The sequence below is a fragment of the Bos grunniens genome, chromosome 27 (assembly GCF_055505025.1).
Source record: "Bos grunniens cultivar Pamir isolate PY7600 chromosome 27, Bosgru_T2T1.0, whole genome shotgun sequence".
Taxonomy (NCBI): domain Eukaryota; kingdom Metazoa; phylum Chordata; class Mammalia; order Artiodactyla; family Bovidae; genus Bos; species Bos grunniens.
The window spans coordinates 28,951,747-28,971,443 of record NC_141191.1 but is presented as its reverse complement, the minus strand read 5'-3'; the positions used below and the strand labels follow the sequence as shown (position 1 = coordinate 28,971,443).

The following is a 19,697-nucleotide window of genomic DNA, read 5'->3' as shown; positions in this document are numbered from 1 at the left end:
CGCTCCTTAAAGCAAACCCTCACCATTTTAAATTCTCTGGAGTTTATTAGGCCTGACTTTTCAGGTTGGGGAAGAGATGCAGTTAGATTGTATAACATAGAGACTTCAGGAAACCCTCCATTCCTGTGTTTAGCCCCTTGACCCAAGCTCATCCTCATGGTACCTGTTGCTGGCAAATCCTAAACAGATCTACATTCTCATCACAGCATTTGGTTCCCATCTTCCCCTGTCTTGTTTTCAGCCTTTCAAAAATGTGTTGACATCTCCTGTCCATTGCAGCTCTTCTTCCATCCCCTAAAATCTTATGATTTTACTCATTTTTCTATCGATTAAGTGTGAATTGAGAGGGGCAGAAAGGCAATGGCTTCCATCCATCATTTCACAGCACTTTTATCCTTACCTCTTTAACCGTCCCCTTCTTCCCTAAGTACTTATTCTTGCAGTTCTTTCCCCAGCTGCCTGTATTCCTATGAGGTTCCCTTCCAGCCCATATGGTCAGCTCTCCACCTCCATTCCTTTCTCATCCTTCCCATCTTGATCTCCTGTTAACCTCTTTCAGTGGAGAATGTCCTAGATTCAGATTAAGAAGAGACTAGACAGAAATGTTAAGTATGTTTTAGAATTTGGCGGTTGCTTTCGGAGAAGCCAGCTGACTCCTTCCCTTGAGAAGAGGCTGCTGTCAAAGTCCTAGGGAGCTAGTCTGCCCTGGTTGCCTGCCCATCCCTCATACAGGTCTCCCAGGTCACACTCAGGTCCAGTTAGTTTATCATTCCTGGAATGTTAAGAAATACTCAGGAATATTCAGGTCTCCATGGTAACTACTTCCATGGATTCTCACTTTTTCCATTTTAGCTGTTTAACAGAGCACTGAAGTCTGCAAAGCACTGAAGCCTGCAATTTTTCTGTAATTCTCTGAAATTTCTTTCTGCTTTAGGACAGTATACTAATTCCATCAAATATCAAACCTGAATTCCTGAAAGTTCCTTTGGGTATTTACATGACCTGGTACCAATATAGGAGCTACACTCACTCCTCAGGAGTTCTCACATAGCTTATGGCTTTAAAAACCATCTCTGTGCTGCTGGTTCACACATGTAAGTTCTGGCCTCAAGATGTGTACACAACTCTCTACTCCACATTGCTACTTGGCTGTCTAACTGAATCAACACCAAGCCTTCAGTTCCAACACATTTCCTCCAACTTGTTCCTCTCATAATCTTCAGTTCAGTTCAGTTCAGTCGCTCAGTCGTGTCTGACTCTTTGAGATCCCATGAATCGCAGCACACCAGGCCTCCCTGTCCATCACCAACTCCCGGAGTTCACCCAGACTCACGTCCATCGAGTCAGTGATACCATCCAGCCATCTTATCTTCTGTCGTCCCCTTCTCCTCCTGCCCCCAATCCCTCCCAGCATCAGAGTCTTTTCCAATGAGTCAACTCTTCACATGAGGTGGCCAAAGTACTGGAGTTTCAGCTTTCGCATCATTCCTTCCAAAGAAAGCCCAGGGATGATCTCCTTCAAAATGGACTGGTTGGAGCTCCTTGCAGTCCAAGGGACTCTCAAGAGTCTTCTCCAACACCACAGTTCAAAGGCATCAATTCTTCAGTGCTCAGCTTTGTTCATAGTCCAACTCTCACATCCATACATGACCACTGGAAAAACTATAGCCTTGACTAGATGGACCTTTGTTGGCAAAGTAATGTCTCTGCTTTTGAATATGCTATCTAGGTTGGTCATAACTTTCCTTCCAAGGAGAAAGCGTCTTTTAATTTCATGGCTGCAGTCACCATCTGCAGTGATTTTGGAGCCCAAAAAATTAAAGTCTGACACTCTTTCCACTGTTTCCCCATCTATTTGCCATGAAGTGATGGGACCAGATGCCATGATCTTTGTTTTCTGAATGTTGAGCTTTAAGCCAACTTTTTCACTCTCCTCTTTCACTTCCATCAAGAGGCTTTTGAGTTCCTCTTCACTTTCTGCCAGAAGGGTGGTGTCATCTGCATATCTGAGGTTATTGATATTTCTCCCGGCAATCTTGATTCCAGCTTGTGTTTCTTCCAGACCAGTGTTTCTCATGATGTACTCTGCATTTAAGTTAAATAAGCAGGGTGACAATATACAGCCTTGACGTACTCCTTTTCCCATTTGGAACCAGTCTGTTGTTCCATGTCCAGTTCTGTTGCTTCCTGACCTGCATACAGATTCCTCAAGAGGCAGGTCAGGTGGTCTGGTATTCCCGTCTCTTGAAGAATTTTCCAGTTTCTTGTGATCCACACAGTCAAAGGCTTTGCCATAGTCAATAAAGCAGAAATAGATGTTTTTCTGGAACTCTCTTGCTTTTTCTATGATCCAGCGGATGTTGGCAATTTGGTCTCTTGTTCCTCTGCCTTTTCTAAAACCAGCTTGAACAACTGGAAGTTCACAGTTCATGTATTGCTAAAGCCTGGCTTCGAGAATTTTGAGCATTACTTTACTAGCATGTGAGATGAGTGCAATTGTGCGGCAGTTTGAGCATTCTTTGGCATTGCCTTTCTTGGGGACTGGAATAAAAACTGACCTTTTCCAGTCCTGTGGCCACTGCTGAGTTTTCCAAATTTGCACATCTGAGTAAATTGCAACTCCATCCATCTTTCCAGCTGCCCAAGCCAACTAAATGTCTTATAATCAAATGAATTTAAACCATATCTGTGTATACACATAAACACACACACTCACACTGACAGATATACACAATGAAAGACTATTCAGCCACAAAAATGAAAGACATGCTGCCATTTGTGACAACACAGATGGCGTTTTCAGGGCGTTGTGCTGAATGAAAAAAGCCAATCAGAGAAAAATACTATATGATCTCACTTCCATGTGGAATTAAAAAAAAAACGCCCAAGCTCATATAAAGAGAGATCAGATTGGTGGTTACCAGACTTGGGGGCATTGGGTGAAGATGGTTAAAAGGCCCAAATTTCCAGCTACAAGATAAACAAGTTCTTGGGATGTAATATACAACATGATGACTGTGGGTAACAATACTGAAAGTTATGAAGAGAGTAGATCATAAACGTTCCCAGCACAAGGGAAAGAAATGTGTAATTATATGAGGTGTCGGATGTTATCCGAACTTATTGTAGTAATCATTTCACCATACATACACATATCAAATCACCATGTTGTACACCTTACACTTATACATTATATTCCAACTGTATCTCAATAAAACTGGGGGAAATTTTATAAATTACAAAAAAAAAAAAAAATTCCCTTCATGTCGTCTAGAACAATCAGTTCTAGACAACAATCCCAACAGTCAGAACAATCCTTCCAACATTTCAGTCACATCATGTCGCTTCTGTGCTCGGAACTTTCCTCTGGATCCCCATCTTTCTCAGAGCAAAAGCCTACAGACCACATGTATCTGGCTACCACATCTGACACTTTCCCCGCTGCCTACACCCCTCCAGCCTCGCCTCTCTGTTTGTTAAGCACACAAGCACAATGCTGCCTCAGGGCCTTTGCACTTGCTAAACCCTCTGTCTGGAATGCTCTCCCTTTAGATATTCCCAGGGATAATTTTGTCACTTCCCTTAAATTTCTGTTCTAGTGCCTTCTTAATAGTAAGCCGATTTATGCAATAAACACTCCCCATCTCCCAGCCCAGACATAAACACACACACACACACACACCTTAACTTGCCCGGTTTTTCTCTGTGGCACTTATCACCATCTAATATGCCATGTGCTTCCTGTGTATCTCCCCCCATTAGAACTGAAGATCAACGTGATTATTTTGTTCACTGCTCTATTCCTAGCGTCCATTCTAGGACAAGGTTGCTGCTGCTGCTGCGTCGCTTCAGTCATGTCCGACTCTGTGTGACCCCAGAGACGGCAGCCCACCAGGCTCCCCCGTCCCTGGGATTCTCCAGGCAAGAACACTGGAGTGGGTTGCCATTTCCTTCTCCAATGCATGAAAGTGAAAAGTGAAAGTGAAGTCGCTCAGTCGTGTCTGACTCTTAGCGACCCCATGGACTGAAGCCTACCAGGCTCCTCCTCCATCCATGGGATTTTCCAGGCAAGAGTACTGGAGTGGGGTGCCATTGCCTTCTCCGAGAACAAGGTTAGCCATAGAGAAGTCATTTGATAAATACTTACAGAGTGAATGCCTGAATACGTGCTAATATATGTGTAGATTTTTCCTGATACGATACAGAAGAAAACCTAAGCAGTAACCTTGAGAGAGAGAGACTGAGAGTGAAGTGGGAAGGGATGTTCTGTTCCTCTTTCAGGCCTTAATATATTGTTTGATTTATCTGCATTATGTCATACATTAAATAATTATATTGCGATTTGTTTTGGCCCTGTAATTCTGTACACTAAAAATAATAAATGACTTTTAATAAAAAGTAGATACTTGCAATGACATGTTTTTACCCTCACTTCAGTGGTCCATCCTTTCCACAGATCAACAATGTTAAATACCCACCCCCACCAGTGCATTGCCCGCCAGTCTTCTCCCTCCAGGAGTCCACCCTACTGCAGTCATGACCCGTTCTAAAGGATTTATAATGATTATAAGAACATAAAATTAGCAGAGTGTCCTTATTACCAACAAGCATCACTGCCATTAACTCTGGGATGACCCTAGCCTAGAACATTTCTGAGTCCACCTCTGTTCCCGAGCATAGGACTCAGCCCATAAGTTACATGTAGCACCTTCTTGCTGTGTGGCTCCCATGGATGTCAACTTCCCATTTATGTCAGCTCCTTCCCCTGGGATCCTTCACCTCCGAGGCTCTGAGGGGCAGTAGAGCACAGACGGGTTGAGGAACTTACCCCTCTTTCTTCTTCCCTTTCACTTCTCCCCAAGATGTACTTTTCATTGATTTATTTTACTTCCTTTATTTAGCATTAAATCTTTTATATCAAGTTATTTTTCTGAATTATCTATTTATTCACTTACCAGCACTGTGCGAATATAAAGGGTATATATAGCTTTATAATAAGTGATAGCAAATATTTTAAGTAGAATCCAGTGTGACTGTTTCTGCCTCATTATATTTCTTTTTCAGCATTTTTCAGTGCTATTTTTAGTGCTTCATTCTCCAGTGGGGAACAGGGTTTATCTCCATTCTGGAACTCATGTGTTTTCCATGTATTTGCTATTTATCTCTTACTGTGCTTAATTAACACGATCTCAGCTTTGTTTTTTTTTTTTTTTTTTCCAGTGTGTCATAGGCACCTGTTTATTTGTCTAAGTAATGATGTTTAAAAAAATATTCTGTTCAGAAATACAAATGTCCTGATAACGACAACATTCAAAAAGCATGGGCCTTCCACCGTGGACCAGTGGTTAAGACCTCACGCTTCCAATGCAGGGGGCGCATGTTTGATCCCTTGGAGGGGAACTAAGATCCCACAGTTTGCAAGGCGTGGCTAAAATAAATAAATAAGATGGAAAAACCAACCACCAGGGTCTCTCTAGAAATTGCAAATGTTCAACTGAAGAGACTTAAGCGTTCGGGGTCATGCAGGTGTTTCCTCACAGTCCTCCTCTGGTCGTCACGGTTTGGCTGGAGTGAGCAGAACAAAGGCAAAGATGACAGGCCAGCAGCCTGGGAAAAACAGGCAAAGTGCTGAGGTAAGAATACGAGGCTCCTGACGCTGGATACGTTCCAGTGTGATAAGATAAACCCATCTCACCGGAGTCTTGTGGGAATGAGGTAATCAAAATTATGCTCTGGCTTATTATGCACAGAATGATGAACAGATGTTTTGCATCTCCTGAGGAGCCAACAAGTGGGAAAGGGCACACTGCAGCGTCAAGTATGTAATAGTGTTTCTGCGACTTTCATGCATATCAGCATCAGCTACTGAAGCAGACTGTCTAAGGGCGAGGGGGAACAACGTGCATTTTTAGCCAGCACCACAGGCGATTCACACAGAGGAGGCTGACGGACCATATTTATGTAAATTCTGCACTTAAACTCAACTGAAGGAAGAACTTTCTAGAAGCTGGGAACTAAATCTCTGGAGCAAGATGGTGGGAATTCCCAAAGAAGTAGAACAGGGAGCCTGCTTTTGTAGTGGCTCGTGTTCTGGTAAGCAGGAGGGAAGGAATTTTGAGGCCAAAATGTTCTATTCTAAGAATAAAACCTCTTTGGCTGCATTGGCAGGAGGTCAGGAAGTAAAAACCAGAGTGGAAAGAGGTCCGGACGGAGCCTAACATGGTTGAGTGTTTGTCTCTCCTCAACATACACCGGCGGAGTAAACATCATTATCTTGCTTTACTCTTTGTAGTTCACTGGGCGTGATTTTCTTCATGAAAAAAAAGTGACATTAGCCTAGAATTTCTAGGTGTCCTTAGTTTTCTATTGCTTTGTAACAAATTGCCAGAAACTTAGTGGCTTGAAAGGAAACAACTGTGACCTCACAGTTTCCGGAGGCCAGAAGGCCAGGCTTGGCAAGGCTGGATTCTCTGCCCAGAGCCTCACTGGGCTGAAATCGAAGTGTCAGCTTGGGCTGCGTTTCTCATCTAGAGTTTGGAGTCTTCTTCTGTTATGGACTGAAATGTGTGCCCACAAAACTCATGGAGCCCTAACTCCCCAATGTGACTATATTTTGGGAGAGGGCCTTTAGGAAGTAATTAGGGTTGAATGAGGTTATAGGGGTGGGGCACTAATCTGAGAGGGTTAGTGTCCTTTTTTTGTTCACTCACAATTTTATTAGCTTATGCTGCCCCCTAGGCTCATAACTGCCAGTGCAACATTTTCAGGCTATCATTGGCCTTTTTTTTAACTGAACTATAGTTGATTAAAGAATAGCAAGAAGAAATAAGAAAGCCTTCTTCAGCGATCAATGCAAAGAAATAGAGGAAAACAACAGAATGGGAAAGACTAGGGATCTCTTCAAGAAAATCAGAGATACCAAAGGAATATTTCATGCAAAGATGAGCTCGATAAAGGACAGAAATGGTATGGACATAACAGGAGCAGAAGATATTAAGAAGAGATGGCAAGAATACACAGGAGAACTGTACAAAAAAGATCTTCATGACCCAGATAATCACAATGGTGTGATCACTGACCTAGAGCCAGACATCCTGGAATGTGAAGTCAAGTGGGCCTTAGAAAGCATCACTACGAACAAACCTAGTGGAGGTGATGGAATTCCAGTTGAGCTATTCCAAATCCTGAAAGATGATGCTGTGAAAGTGCTGCACTCAATATGCCAGCAAATTTGGAAAACTCAGCAGTGGCCACAGGACTGGAAAAGGTCAGTTTTCATTCCAATCCCAAAGAAAGGCAATGCCAAAGAATGCTCAAACTACCGCACAATTGCACTCATCTCACACACTAGTAAAGTAATGCTCAAAATTCTCCAAGCCAGGCTTCAGCAATATGTGAACCGTGAACTTCCTGATGTTCAAGCTGGTTTTAGAAAAGGCAGAAGAACCAGAGATCAAGTTGCCAACATCCGCTGGATCATAGAAAAAGCAAGAGAGTTCCAGAAAAACATCTATTTCTGCTTTATTGACTATGCCAAAGCCTTTGAATGTGTGGATCACAATAAACTGTGGAAAATTCTTCAAGAGACAGGAATACCAGACCACCTGATCTGCCTCTTGAGAAATTTGTATGCAGGTCAGGAAGCAACAGTTAGAACTGGACATGGAACAACAGACTGGTTCCAAATAGGAAAAGGAGTTCATCAAGGCTATATATTGTCACCCTGTTTATTTAACTTCTATGCAGAGTACATCATGAGAAACGCTGGACTGGAAGAAACACAAGCTGGAATTAAGATTGCCAGGAGAAATCTCAATAACCTCAGATATGCAGATGACACCACCTTCTGGCAGAAAGTGAAGAGGAACTCAAAAGCCTCTTGATGAAAGTGAAAGAGGAGAGTGGAAAAAGTTGGCTTAAAGCTCAACATTCAGAAAACAAAGATCATGGCATCCGGTCCCACCACTTCATGGGAAAGAGATGGGGAAACAGTGGAAACAGTGTCAGATTTTATTTTTCTGGGCTCCAAAATCACTGCAGATGGTGATTGCAGCCATGAAATTAAAAGACGTTTACTCCTTGGAAGGAAAGTTATGACCAACCTAGATAGCATATTCAAAAGCAGAGACATTACTTTGCCCACAAAGGTTCGTCTAGTCAAGGCTATGGTTTTTCCTGTGGTCATGTATGGATGTGAGAGTTGGACTGTGAAGAAGGCTGAGCGCCAAAGAATTGATGCTTTTGAATTGTGGTGTTGGAGAAGACTCTTGAGAGTCCCTTGGACTGCAAGGAGATCCAACCAGTCCATTCTGAAGGAGATCAGCCCTGGGATTTCCTTGGAAGGAATGATGCTAAAGCTGAAACTCCAGTACTTTGGCCACCTCATGCGAAGAGTTGATTCATTGGAAAAGATTCTGATGTTGGGAGGGATTGGGAGCAGGAGGAGAAGGGGATGACAGAGGATGAGATGGCTGGATGGCATCACTGACTCAATGGACGTGAGTCTGAGTGAAGTCCGGGAGTTGGTGATGGCCAGGGAGGCCTGGCGTGCTGCGATTCATGGGGTGGCAAAGAGTTGGACACGACTGAGCGACTGATCTGATCTGATAGTTGATGTACAATGTTGTGTTAGTCAGGAATACAGCAAAGTAAATCATATATATATATAAAGGCATGTGTTTATACACACGTGCACACACACACACACACACACACATATATATATCTCCACTCTTCTATATTAGTAGATTCCTTCCCATATAGGCCATTACAGACGACTGAGTTGTGTTCCCTGTGCTATACTGTAGGTCCTTCTTACTTGTCTATTTTATATATAGTAGTGTGCATATGTCAACCTCAATCCCCCAATTTATCCCTCCCCATTAAGAGAACTAATGTCCTTTTGTAAGAAGAGGACAAGGCAACAGTAATCTCTGTCACCCTGAGTGTACACAGAGAAAAGCCGTAAGAGAACACAGCTAGAAGGCAGCTATTTGCAAGCTACAGAGTTCTCATCAGAAACTAACCCTGACAACAGCTTGATTTTCAGAACTATTAGGAAATAAATTTCTGTGGTTTGAGCCACTGTGTCTGTGGGATCTTGCTATGGCAGCGCTGGCAGACTAATGCATCATTCAAGCTCACGTGGTTGCGGCAGAATTCAGTTCCTTTGGGTTGTAAGACTGAGGTCCCTGTTTTCTTGCTAAATCAAAGTGATTTCTTCAGAAATGAGCATCTGCCCCAATTCAGGCCATTTAGTTTTGGGGTGGGGAGGGCATTACTACAGATGAAGATCCCTCAGTCCTTTGAGGTGTTCTTGCCTGGAGAATCCCAGGGATAGGGGAGCCTGGTGGGCTGTCGTCTATGGGGTCGCACAGAGTCAGACACGACTGAAGCAACTTGGCAGCAGCAGCAGCAGCGGTCCTTTGAGAGAGTCAGTAGAAGCCAGTCTTCACAAAGATTGATGCTAGTCTTTGAAACATCTCAGTATCTGACTGAATTGAGGTAATCAGTCCCTGACCTAACTGCCTTCCAGAAGCAAAAGTATATCATCACTGGAGAAAAATAACATTGTCCAGATCCTCCACTTCTCATCATAATTTTTCATACACTATAACTGCAGCCATGAAATTAAAAGATGCTTGCTCCTTGGAAGGAAAGCCATGATAAACTGAGACAGTGTATTAAAAAGCTGAGACATCACTTTGCTGACAAAGGTCCATCTAATCAAAGTTATGGTTTTCTTGGTAGTCATGTACAAATGTGAGAGTTGGACCATAAAGAAGGCTAAGCACCTAAGAGTTGAGGCTTTTGAACTGTGGTGCTAGAGAAGACTCTTGAGAGTACTTTGGACTGCAAGGACATCAAGCCAGTCATTTCAATTCCTTTCCATTTCAATTCAAAGGCTAATGTCAAAGGAAATTAACCCTGAATATTTGTTGGAAGGACTGATGCTGAGGCTGAAGCTCCAATACTTTGGCCACTTGAAGCAAAGAGCAGACTCACTGGAAAAGACTCTGATGCTGAGAAAGATTAAAGGCAAAAGGAGAAGGGAGTGGCAGAGAATGAGATGGTTAGATAGCATCACAGACTCAATGGACATGAATTTGAACAAACTCCAGAGATAGTGAAGGACAGAGGAACCTGGCGTGCTGCAGTCCAGGGGTCGCAAAGAGACGGACACGACTTACCAACTGAACAACTACAACAATGTAGAGCTTACAATCTAAAATTATCAGGTATCAAAAAGATAAGAATTGTCTAAAAGTTAAGGAAAACAACAAACGATAGGATTGGATGATATATTTAACTTAAACAAGCAAGATGGAAAATTTCAAAACTGTAAACTTTAAAAAAAATAAAATAGAAATTCTGGACCTGAAAAACACAATTATTAATCAATTGAAAATAGAACTAATGACAAGAAGATACAGTCTTCTCTTGGTACGCATGGCGGTGGGGTGGGATTGGTTCCAGGACTCCCTGCAAACACTAAATTTCCATGAATGCTCAAGTCCCTTATTTGCATATGACCTACATACATCCTCCTATAAATCATCCAGCAATTACTTATAACACCTAATACAATGTTAATTCTATGTAAATAGTTGTAAATACAATGTAAACACTATGCAAATAGTTGCTGGCATGCCTCAAATTCAAGTTTTGCTTTCTGAAACTTTTTGAAAAAAATTTTTATGAATATTTGCAATTCATAATTGGTTGAATGCATAGATGCAGAACCACAATATGGAAGACTGACTGGAATTCAAAAGAAAGTATCAAGTGGACAGGAAGACTCAACATTATTAGGACGTGTGTTCTTCCCAACTTGATCTAGAGATTCAATGTGAGCCCGATCAGTATCCAGCAAGTTGTTTTGTGGATACCAACAAACTACTTCTAAAGTCTGCATGAACAGGCAAAAGACCCAGAATAGTCAACACAATATTGAAGGAGAAGAATGAAGTTGGAAGATTGATATTACCCAATGTCAAGACTTACTTTTAGCTACCAAGGAAGCATGGCATTGGCAAAATAATAGACGAAGAGATCAATGGAACAGAGCAGAGAGCCCAGAAGTGGACGCACATAAATATAGTCAACTGATCTTGACAAAGTGGCAAAGACACACACAATAGAGAATATTATCTTTTCATAAATGACAAAAAAAAGACATTCACAAGCAAATAAATCTAGACACAGACTTTTTACCCTTCACAAAAAAATAACTCAAAATGGATCAGAGACCTAAATGTAAAATTCAAAACTATAAAACTCCTAGAAGATAAGACAAGATAAATCTTCGATGACCTTAAGCATGAGGATGACTTTTTACAGATAACATCAGAGGCATGATCCAAGAAGAAACAATAGATAAGCTGGACTTCACTAAAATTTCTGCTCTGCAGAAGACATCAAAAAATGTCCAAAAATGAGAATACAAACCACACACCGCGAGGAAATATTTGCAAAGACACATCTGATAAAGCCCTGCTATCCAAAATAAACAAGGAATTCTTAAAGTTTCAGATCAGATCAGTCACTCAGTCATGTCCGACTCTTTGCCACCCCATGAATTGCAGCACACCAGGCCTCCCTGTCCATCACCAACTCCCGGAGTTCACTGAGATTCACATCCATCGAGTCAGTGATGCCATCCAGCCATCTCATCCTCTGTCATCCCCTTCTCCTCCTGCCCCCAATCCCTCCCAGCATCAGAGTCTTTTCCAATGAATCAACTCTTCGCATAAGGTGGCCAAAGTACTGGAGTTTCAGCTTTAGCATCATTCCTTCCAAAGAAATCCCAGGGCTGATCTCCTTCAGAATGGACTGGTTGGATCTCCTTGCAGTCCAAGGGACTCTCAAGAGTCTTCTCCAACACCACAGTTCAAAAGCATTAATTCTTTGGTGCTCAGCCTTCTTCACATTCCAACTCTCACATCCATACATGACCACAGGAAAAACCATAGCCTTGACTAGACAAACCTTTGTGGGCAAAGTAATGTCTCTGCTTTTGAATAGGCTATCTAGGTTGGTCATAACTTTCCTTCCAAGGAGTAAGTGTCTTTTAATTTCATGCCTGCAGTCACCATCTGCAGTGATTTTGGAGCCCAGAAAAATAAAGTCTGACACTGTTTCCACTGTTTCCCCATCTATTTCCCATGAAGTGATGGGACAAGATGCCATGATCTTCATTTTCTGAATGTTGAGCTTTAAGCCAACTTTTTCACTCTCCTCTTTCACTTTCATCAAGAGGCTTTTGAGTTCCTCTTCACTTTCTGCCAGAAGGTGGTGTCATCTGCATATCTGAGGTTATTGAGATTTCTCCTGGCAATCTTAATTCCAGCTTGTGTTTCTTCCAGTCCAGCGTTTCTCATGATGTACTCTGCATAGAAGTTAAATAAACAGGGTGACAATATATAGCCTTGACGAACTCCTTTTCCTATTTGGAACCAGTCTGTTGTTCCATGTCCAGTTCTAACTGTTGCTTCCTGACCTGCATACAGATTTCTCAAGAGGCAGATCAGGTGGTCTGGTATTCCCATCTCTTTCAGAATTTTCCACAGTTTATTGTGATCCACACAGTCAAAGGCTTTGGCGTAGTCAATAAAGCAGAAATAGATGTTTTTCTGGAACTCTCTTGCTTTTTCCACGATCCAGTGGATATTGGCAATTTGATCTCTGGTTCCTCTGCCTTTTCTAAAACCAGATTGAATATCTGGAAGTTCATGGTTCACATATTGCTGAAGCCTGGCTTGGAGAATTTTGAGCATTACTTTACTAGTGTGTGAGATGAGTGCAATTGTGCGGTAGTTTGAGCATTCTTTGGCATTGCCTTTCTTTGGGATTGGAATGAAAACTGACCTTTTCCAGTCCTGTGGCCACTGCTGAGTTTTCCAAATTTGCTGGCATATTGAGTGCAGCACTTTCACAGCATCATCTTTCAGGATTTGGAATAGCTCAACTGAAATTCTATCACCTCCACTAGCTTTGTTCGTAGTGATGCTTTCTAAGGCCCACTTGACTTCACATTCCAGGATGTCTGGCTCTAGGTCAGTGGTCACACCATCATGATTATCTAGGTCATGAAGATCTTTTTTGTACAGTTCTTCTGTGTATTCTTGCCATCTCTTCTTAATATCTTCTGCTTCTGTTATGTCCATACCATTTCTGTCCTTTATCGAGTCCATCTTTGCATGAAATGTTCCTTTGGTATCTCTGATTTTCTTGAAGAGATCTCTAGTCTTTCCCATTCTGTTGTTTTCCTCTATTTCTTTGCATCGATCGCTGAAGAAGGCTTTCTTATCTCTTCTTGCTATTCTTTGGAACTCTGCATTCAGATGTTTATATCTTTCCTTTTCTCCTTTGCTTTTCGCTTCTCTTCTTTTCACAGCTATTTGTAAGGCCTCCCCAGACAGCCATTTTGCTTTTTTGCATTTCTTTTCCATGGAGATGGTCTTGATCCCTGTCTCCTGTACAGTGTCACAAACCTCATTCCATAGTTCATCAGGCACTCTATCTATCAGATCTAGGCCCTTAAATCTATTTCTCACTTCCACTGTATAATCATAAGGGATTTGATTTAGGTCATACCTGAATGGTCTAGTGGTTTCCCCTACTTTCTTCAATTTAAGTCTGAATTTGGCAATAAGGAGTTCATGGTCTGAGCCACGGTCAGCTCCTCGTCTTGTTTTTGCCAACTGTATAGAGCTTTTCCATTTTTGGCTGCAAAGAATATAATCAATCTGATTTCGGTGTTGACCGTCTGGTGATGTCCATGTATAGAGTCTTCTCTTGTATTGTTGGAAGAGGGTGTTTGTTATGACCAGTGCCTTTTCTTGGCAAAACTCTATTAGTCATTGCCCTGCTTCATTCTGTACTCCAAGGACAAATTTGCCTGTTACTCCAGGTGTTTCTTGACTTCCTACTTTTGCATTCCAGTCACCTATAATGAAAAGGACATCTTTTTTGGGTGTTAGTTCTAAAAGGTCTTGTAGACCTTCATAGACCTTCATAGAAGCGTTCAACTTCAGCTTCTTCAGCGTTACTGGTTGGGGCATAGACTTGGATTACTGTGATATTGAATGGTTTGCCTTGGAAACGAACAGAGATCATTCTGTCGTTTTTGAGATTACATCCAAGTACTGCATTTCGGACTCTTTTGTTGACCATGATGGCTACTCCACTTGTTCTGAGGGATTCCTGCCCACAGTAGTAGATATAATGGTCATCTGAGTTAAATTCACCCATTCCAGTCCATTTCAGTTCGCTGATTCCTAGAATGTCGACATTCACTCTTGCCATCTCTTGTTTGACCACTTCCAATTTGCCTTGATTCATGGACCTGACATTCCAGGTTCCTATGCAATATTTTACCTTTTTCCTATGCAACCTTTTACATAGGAACCTCTTTACAGCATCGGACTTTGCTTCTATCACCAGTCACATCCACAGCTAGGTATTCTTTTTGCTTTGGCTTCATCCCTGCATTCTTTCTGGAGTTATTTCTCCACTGATCTCCAGTAGCATATTGGGCACCTACTGACCTGGGGAGTTTCTCTTTCAGTATCCTATCATTTTGCCTTTTCATACTGTTCATGGGGTTCTCAAGGCAAGAATACTGAAGTGGTTTGCCATTCCCTTCTCCAGTGGACCACATTCTGTCAGATCTCTCCACCATGACCCGCCCATCTTGGGTTGCCCCACGGCATGGCTTAGTTTCATTGAGTTAGACAAGGCTGTGGTCCTAGTGTGATCAGATTGACTAGTTTTCTGTGAGTATGGTTTCAGTGTATTTGCCCTCTGATGCCCTCTTGCAACACCTACCGTCTTACTTGGGTTTCTCTTACCTTGGGAATGGGGTATCTCTTCACGGCTGCTCCAGCAAAGCACAGCCATTGCCCCTTACCTTGGGCAAGGGGTATCTCCTCACTGCCGCCCTTCCTGACCTTCAACGTGGGATAGCTCCTCTAGGCCCTCCTGCGCCAGCGCAGCCATGGCTCCTTGGAGTTTAACAATAAGAAAACAACTTGACTGAAAAATGGACCAAAGGTCTTAAGAGCTACCTCACTAAATAAGATATACAAATGGCAAATAAGCGTGTGAAAAGATACTCCCAACATATGACACAAGGAAACACAAATTAAAGCAACAATGAAATATTTGTTGTGAAATGAAACACAACATCCCTCGTGTCTGCTCAGTTGTACCTGACTCTTTGAGACCCCATGGACTGTAGCCCACCAGGTTCATTTGTCCATGGAATTTTCCAGGTGAGAATACAGGAGCAGGTTGCCATTTCCTCATCCAGGGGACCTTCCTGACCCAGGGATCAAATCGTCTTCTCTCATGTCCCCTACATTGGCAGGAGGGTTCTTTACCACTAGCGCTACCTGGGAAGCCCTATTGCTGCTGCTAAGTCGCTTCAGTCGTGTCCGACTCTGTGCGACCCCATAGACGGCAGCCCATCAGGCTCCCCCATCCCTGGGATTCTCCAGGCAAGAACATTGGAGTGGGTTGCCATTTCCTTCTCCAATGCAGGAAAGTGAAAAGTGAAAGTGAAGTCACTCAGTCATATCCGACTCTTCGTGATCCCATGGACTGCAGCCCACCAGGCTCCTCCGTCCATGGGATTTTCCAGGCAAGAGTATTGGAGTGGGGTTCCATTGCCTTCTCCGGGGAAGCCCTATTAAGAATGGTCAAAATCTGGAACACTGACAACTTCAAAAGCTAGTGAGAATGTAGAACAACAGACACTGCTTCATTGCTGGTGGGAACGCAAAACAGCACAGCCACTGAGGAAGATGGCTTGGCAGTTTCTTACAAAACTAAATGCACTCTTATCATACAATCCAGCAATTGCACTTCTTGGTATTTACCCAAAGAAGCTGAAAACTTATGCCCACATAAAAACCTACACATGGATGTTTATAGCAGCTCTATCCATAATTGTCAAAATTTGGAAGCAACCAATGATCTCCACTACGTGAGAAAATAGATAAACTGTGAAATATTGTTCAGTGCTAAAAAGAAATGAGCTATCAAGCCATGAAAAGACATGGAGGAAAGTTAAATGCTTATTACTAAGTGAATAAAGCCAATATGAAAAGGCCTACCTTCTGTACAATTCCAACCATATGACATTCTGCTGCTGCTGCTGCTGCTGCTAAGTCGCTTCAGTCATGTCCGACTCTGTGCGATCCCAGAGACGGCAGCCCACCAGGCTCCCCCGTCCCTGGGATTCTCCAGGCAAGAACACTGGAGTGGGTTGCTATTTCCTTCTCCAATGCATGAAAGTGAAATGTGAAAGGGAAGTCGCTCAGTCGTATCCGACTCTTAGTGACCCCATGGACTGCAGCCTACCAGGCTCCTCCGTCCTTGGGATTTTCCAGGCAAGAGTACTGGAGTGGGGTGCCATTGCCTTCTTCATATGACATTCTAGAAAAGGCAAAAATTATGGAGTTAGTAAAAAGATAGATGGTTGCCAGCGGGTGGGATAGGGGTGGCGGGGCAAAAGGGGGTGGGGGAGAATGAATAAATGGAACACAGAGGATGGGGTGCAGTAAAAACACTCTGCATGATATTATAATGATGGATACATGTCGTAATACATTTATCCAAACCCACAGCCCCAAGAGTCACCTATGGACTTCAGAGGGTTATGCTTAGTTAAGGCAGGCTCATCAATTGTAACAAATGTAATCCCTCTGGCAGGGGATGTTGATAACGATGGAGGCTAAGCATGCACAGGGGTAGGGAGTACATAAGAAATCTCTGTACCTTTCACTCGATTTTGCTATGACCCTAAAACTGCTACCCCCAAAATGTCTTTTTATTTTTAAAAGAAAATATCTGGAGTGAATCATGGAAAATGCAAAGAGTTTGAGACCAACAGAATATAATAAAAATATGCAACATATGTAATCAGGCTCCTAGAAGAAGAAATAGAGAATGAGGACAAAGCCATATTTGGAGTAATAACGATACAATTTTTCCCAAGATAATGAAATACACAAATTCACAGATTCAAACCCAAAGCAGGAAAAACAAAGAAAATCCCTAGGTACATCAGAGTAAGATTTATTTACAGAGCTAAAAGTGCTAAATAAAATAATAATAAATAAAGAGAAATTTTTTTAAAAAAAGAAAAAGATTACTTTTAAAGGATAAATGGTATGACATTAAGACAGAGGATAACTTTTCAAAAGAAATAATGAAAGCCAGAAGATGATGAAATAATATCTTCAAAGTATTTTAGCCTAAAATTCTATACATAGTGTGCACTTGTATGCTCAGCTGACTCAGTCACGTCCACTCTTTGTGATTCTTCGAGACCCTACGGACCGTAGCCCACCAGGCTCCTCTGTCCATGGGATTCTCAGGCAAGGATACTGCAGTGGGTGGCCACGCCCTTCCCCAGGGGATCTTCCAGACCCAGGGACTGAACCCGGATCACCTGTGTCTCCTGCATTGCAGGCAGATTCTTTTCACGGCTGAGCCACCAGGGAAGCCCCTATATATAAAGTAAAAATACTTTTTGAAAGTGAAAATTGGCTGGACCCATTTTCAAACTAAAACTGGAAGCATTTATCCCCAGCAGACCTAAAAAAGAGAAAGAGAGAGGCCTGAGCAGAAGCAGCTGCCCCACATGTCCCCCCCGGGCCCATGTGCAGTGACTGAGCCTAACGGGGGGGACAGGGTCAGTTGCTGGTCATGGAGCTCCCACTAAGGAGCCCTCACTATACACAGAGCTTGAAGCAAGTGGTCTTACTCTCACAAAAAGGAGGGAAATCCAACCTTCAGCTTCTGCATGCGTGCTCAGTCGATGCAGATGAGCACACAGGCTCATCTTACAAGATGAGGAAACTTGTAAGACGAAGTGTTCAAATTCCCTAGCGAGGAAGTGGCCAAGTTGGATTTAGACCAAAAGGTCTGACCCCAAAGGCCATACTCTTAACTCTGATGAGAACCCCTCACCAAACAATCCTAAGCCCCAGTTCTGCACCACACAAGGCTAGCGGCTTCGTAGGCATCACCTCATTTTCGTCTCCAGACACCTCCATAGGTAGGCATTAGCTTTGTTTTATACATCAGGAAAAGGCATTAGACAGCACCTTGACCTAAGTGTCAGCAGTGGACCTCAGATTCTGATTCAAAGTGAAGTCTGGAGAATTTAAATGTTATAAGTGTATCCCTTTTGTGAGTGAACAAAAAAATAACAAACCTGGAGGCTAACTGGCAGATCAGTTCAGTTCAGTTCAGTTCAGTCGCTCAGTTGTGTCCGACTCTCTGTGACCTCACGGACTGCAGCACAACAGGCCTCCCTGTCCATCACCAACTCCTGGAGCTTGCTCAAACTCATGTCCATTGAGTAGGTGATACCATCCAACCATCTCATCCTCTGTCGTGCCCTTCTCTTCCCACCTTCAATCTTTCCCAGCATCAGGATCTTTTCAAATGAGTCCGTTCTTCCCATCAGGTAGCCAAAGTATTGGAGCTTCAGCTTCAGCATCAGTCCTTCCAATGAATATTCAGGACGGATCTCCTTTAGGATGGACTGGTTAGATCTCCTTGCAGTCCAAGGGACTCTCAAGAGTCTTCTCCAACACCACAGTTCAAAAGCATTAATTCTTTGGCACTCAGCTTTCTTCACAGTCCAACTCTCACATCCACACATGACCACTGGAAAAACCATAGCCTTGACAAGACGGACCTTTGTTGGCAAAGTACTGTCTCTGCTTTTCAATTGGCAGATCAGAGCCTTGCTATTTCCGAACAAAATAATTTGCCTCCTTATCCCTCTGTTTCTCCAAACCTTTTCTCGCCTTTCCCCTTTTCTTTTCTTTAATTTTTTGGCCACACTGTGCAGCATATGGGATCTCAGTTCCCTGAGCAGGGATCGAACCCACACGCCCTGCATTGGAAACTTGAAGTCTTAACCACTGGACAGCCAGGGAAGTTCCCACCTTCCTCCTTTTCTTTAGGACCACCAACCACTCTACTATCCTTGAAGCAGCTACATGTAAAGGCATCCATGGTTCACACCTGGGGAGGAATATAAGACAATACTTTAACTTCCTGGGGACATGCACCTTGCAGTCTCATTCCAAACTGCAGAGTCAAAGGCCTTGTCCCCAGTTAAGGAATTTGAGCAAACGGGAAAATTGCAGGAGAGATTCTAGAAGTTTTGCCACAGATTATCAGCTTTCCTCTGGCTCTGTGCAATTGGACATCTGATCATTTCCTAAATAAAAACTTTTACATATGCCATATAATAATACATATGACAAGTTTTAGGGATTTTTGTCTTGTTTAAAACAGTTGGGGGGAATGAGAAAAATAGTCTACAATTCTTCTGTCTTAGGGTTTCTTCAACTCCCCAGTACTTATCATTAATATAATCCTGAAATGTTAAATCCTCTTAAGGGCATCAGTCACACAGGACGAGTACTCATACCCTTACAACTTCATTTAACCTTAATTACCTCCTATAAGTCATATCTCCAAATACAGTCATATTGGGGGTGGGGAGGGAACCCAATTCAGCCCACAGGGAGGACTATGGAATTAGTCCACATTAGAGAGGTCTGGGAATAAGAAGCAACCTGTCTGGTTAAGGAACAGGATGTGATCCTATGTGATTGTGGCTGTCTGAACTAATGTTTCTTGATTGCTTTCTCAAATTCAGCGTCCTG

At 42.7% G+C, this 19,697-nt stretch overlaps 1 long non-coding RNA gene across 7 annotated transcripts in view; it reads right to left on the bottom strand.

Annotated features, from left to right (window-relative positions):
- Positions 1 to 19,697, bottom strand: part of LOC147343714 (uncharacterized) — a 231,492-nt gene that overhangs the window by 193,135 nt on the left and 18,660 nt on the right. For 2 of the 7 annotated variants that reach the window (XR_015156453.1, XR_015156454.1), the window contains 2 exons: positions 18,227 to 19,047; positions 17,073 to 17,515 (listed from right to left, as the gene is read on the bottom strand). The exons of 4 other annotated variants lie outside the window; for them this stretch is intronic. This is a non-coding gene — a long non-coding RNA (uncharacterized LOC147343714). Of the gene's footprint in view, positions 1 to 17,072; positions 17,516 to 18,226; positions 19,048 to 19,697 lie in introns of those variants that run through there. One more of the 7 variants, XR_015156458.1, reaches the window with a different exon arrangement.